Source organism: Mus caroli, chromosome 13, assembly GCF_900094665.2.
Source record: "Mus caroli chromosome 13, CAROLI_EIJ_v1.1, whole genome shotgun sequence".
Classification (NCBI taxonomy): domain Eukaryota; kingdom Metazoa; phylum Chordata; class Mammalia; order Rodentia; family Muridae; genus Mus; species Mus caroli.
This window is the reverse complement of record NC_034582.1, coordinates 6,233,406-6,237,360: the sequence shown is the minus strand read 5'-3', so window position 1 is coordinate 6,237,360 and position 3,955 is coordinate 6,233,406.

The following is a 3,955-nucleotide window of genomic DNA, read 5'->3' as shown; positions in this document are numbered from 1 at the left end:
AAAAAAAAAAAAGAAAGGCAGTCCAATGACTGGCCCAACTTGAGAAGGCCTGACTGGTGCTATGATGTATGTATAGACAGGAGTCTAGCATAGCTGTCCTTTGAGAGGCCCTACCAACAGCTGACAGACAGATGCAGAAACTTACACCCAACCATTGGACTGAAGTCGGGTCTGCCCATGGTTGAACTAGAGGAAAGATGGAAGAAGCTGAAGGGAAGGGTGTCCCCATAGGAAGACCAGCAGTCTCAACTAACCCAGAACCCTGGGAACTCCCAGAGACTGAGCCACCAAGCAGGCAGCATACCTAGGCTGCTCCAAGGCACTGACAAATATCTAGCAGAGGACTGTCTGGCGTGGCCTCAGTGAGAGAGGATGTGCTTAATCCTTGAGAGACTTGATGCTCCAGGGAAGGGGGATGCCTGGTGGGGGTGGGGAGCACCCTCTTAAAGGCAAAGGGGAGGAAGAGTAGGATGAGGAACTGTGGGAGGGGGGACTGAGGAAACAGTGACTGGAATGTAAATAAATAATTAAAATAAATAAAAGTAGGATGTTTAAAATTGTCGGCTGCCTAAAAAGACTGTGCCACCAATAGGGACTATGAAGCATCCAGACAATATCACATCATTTTACTTGTTGTGGTACCAGAGCATCAAGTACAGGGCCTCATGTGTGCTAGGCCAGTGATCTACCAAGATAAGCCATAAGGAAACCAAGGTACAAAATGGAGTGCATGTTCCATTGTAGGGTTAAGGGGAGGGATGATAAGGATCCAGTTCTATAGTCAGTCTGAATTCACCAACACTGAAAAGGCACATCAAAGCTAATATAAATGGTTAACCAAAATGAATCCTTCTCAGTGACTGTTTCAGAAATGCCACTTTTGAACCAACTGAATGACTCAATTCCTATTTAAAATTTTATTCTTTGTACAAAGCGATTTGCCTTTCCCCTAACAGCCCACATGTAAATGTTGAGCTGTTGACCACCAAGCAATGGAGATACATTTCTGTTACCCTCTTTTTCAAGTGTATCATTTCTAAGAGGTCCCTACACAGATACATTAATGGTTTGTTTGTCCCAAGTTCACCTTTGATCCAGATGCAAGACTTAGTGGCCTTGGTGTTTGTGAACCCTCAGCAGCTACACAGAGGAGTCCCTAGGAGAAAACTACCAACACCATGAATCTGAGGCAAGACTACCTGACCACAGGGGTGACACCAAACACTGAGCTGATGGGCTGTCTTGTTCCCCCTTCCTTCCTATATAACCTGCTGATTGAAGACGACTTGAGAGAGGGATCCTCTGGGTGATCAGTATGGATTACCAAGCAGTCTGAGTCATGTGCTCTCTGAATCCCCACCTTTGTCTCTAGTGAGGGACTTTAAGACACAGTAAGGATTCTGTGTTACCCAACTGTCCTTTGGTCTGTATTAATAGAATGCCAAGGAGCCATTGAAACAGAGTAGAGGCTGAGGATTTGTGTCCTTAAGGCAAAAATCCATGTGTCTTTACAGACAACCTGGAACAAAGATGGGCTGTCTCCAGATCGCTCTGTCACATCTAAGGGAAACCCATACCTAAGTCATTGTTTACAAAACAGAACAAACCTTTTGGATCCTAATGCCTGAATGCTGGATGTAAACTTTAGATGTGTGTGATGGAAGGTTTAATTATCCACATTGCAGAGGATCACAGGAGCCTTTCAAATTGCTTCTCAACAGCACCACTTCTAAGCTATGGTGTGGGGAAAGAAAACAGTTTTGGGAATCTCTTGTTTTCTGGGAAACTTGAGGTCTGGGTTATTATCCTTTCTATGCTACAGCCCTGCACTTCTACATGAAGAAACAAGGGCTATCTGCAGAAAAGGGGACCTAGTGCTGCTGTACTTGTCTCTACTAATCAGGAGGTGCCTACCAGCCCCCCAAGGCCACCTTTCACTCACTTGTAAACCTAAGCTTAGCCAGGCCCCACACCATTCAAAAGGGGTCTTCAGGTATACTCTACATTAACCTGAAGAAACAAAAATGTTCTGTCCTTGGGGTTGGGGACATGGCTTTCGAGGAAAGCACAAGGAACAACATTAAATCCACAAAACCTATATACAGAGTCAGGCACAGCCAGGTGTACTTTTGTAATCTCTGGGCAGGCAGAGCCAGAAGGATCCCAGAAAGATATTCTGATTAAAAAAATAAGGTGGAGAATGAATGACTGGGCAAGACCACCAACATCAACCTCTGGCCCCACAAAACTGAACAAACACATCCACACATAGCCACAGGGGCACACACAAATGTTACATCCTTTCAGTTCACCCCTGTACCCTCTGGGGGTTTTCTATCAGGAGCCCAGTTTCCTCATTGCTTCAAATATTTTAACTGAAACTCTTCAAAGCTAGGGATTTATGAACAGCATTTTCTGAGCTGTTCCAGAAACCATAATTAAAAAGGACCAAGTCTTGGGCAACTTTCTTTAGCAGGCCCAGATGGAAATCAAAAGGACATTCAGTGGGCCTAGAGCTAATATTTTTTTCATTTATTTATTTTTATTTTTTTGCACAGGGTCTCATGTAGCACAGGTTAGCCTTGAACTTACTAAGTAGCCAAGTTTGAGTTTCTGCTCTGTTGCACCCCAAGTGTCTGGTCTATAGGAAGGTACCCCAAGTGTCTGGCCTATAGGGAGGCACCCCAAGAGTCTAGCTTATAGGAAGGCACCCCAAGTGTCTGGCCTATAGGAAGGCACCCCAAGTGTCTAGCCTATAGGAAGGCACCCCAAGTGTCTAGCCTATAGGAAGGCACCCCAAGTGTGTAGCCTATAGGTAGGCACCAATATGCCTGGTTTAAGAGCATTTTTATAATGAACACTGGACAAGAAAACATAAGTTGGGTACATTGAGATCATACTAGTTATAGAGAGGTGATCAGGGAGTACCAGAATGTGGAGGCTTCACACAGAGATGCAGGTCACAGAACAAACACCCTTGTTCCCATATTCCTTGGAGTCTTGTGGACATTTAAGTCACAATTCCATTTTACCATCAGGAATCACCAAAATTCCTTGGCCACAGATGTCTTCACTTATGTTCAATAGCTCTTGTCATTAAAATTGGGGTATTTTAGAATTCCTTCAAATCAATAGTAAAAGGTCAAGGGAGTGAGCCAGCAGCTTCATACTCACATTTTATTAGATGAACTCGGAGAATCCTGCCTGCTGTGGGGAAAGAGGACAGATCTTCCCCAGAAAGTAATCTGCTTCCTGTTGTAGAAATGAATACACTTTGAAGCTGGACAGAGACTGGAAATAGACAAACTGAGACTTCCCTCATTGCTCACAGCCTGGTCTCCAGTCTGTGGATGCTTCATCCAACATCCTCAGCAACAGTCAGCATGCATTGGGAGTGGAGTTTAAGTGTGTGTTGACTGACATCCAAAAAAGACAGAATTTGAATTAAACATTTTGATTTTCTTCCTTTCCCTTAATACTTTACCACTCCATGGTCTTTGGATGGTGCCTCCTGAGAGGCAGCTAACTGGATACACATAGCAGACATGCAGGTGAGAGGGTCTTTCTCTCCTATCTTAGCCATGGAGCCAGGCATCCTGGGGTATATATTATCTACTTACCTCTTCATTCTTAGACTGGCTCTGGGATAAACCCTGCTGAAGCAGGCACCATCTCACCAAGTTCACACAAGGCATTCACCATCAAGCTTGACTCCTTTATATTTCTACTGTTTCGAGTTGGAAAGCCAGCACTTGGTGAAAATGATCTAGCCATTGTCTGGCAGAAGTCAGATACGAGGCCAGTTAAGTCTTATTTCAAGGAAAGGACCCAAGACAGAGTGTACTGGGAAACAGAGTTCAGATATGACACAAGTCCTCAATCCAGTCAGGTGACTTGGCCTTGCCAATCATGGAATGAAACCATTATAGTAAAATACCAGCCTGCACAAACATTG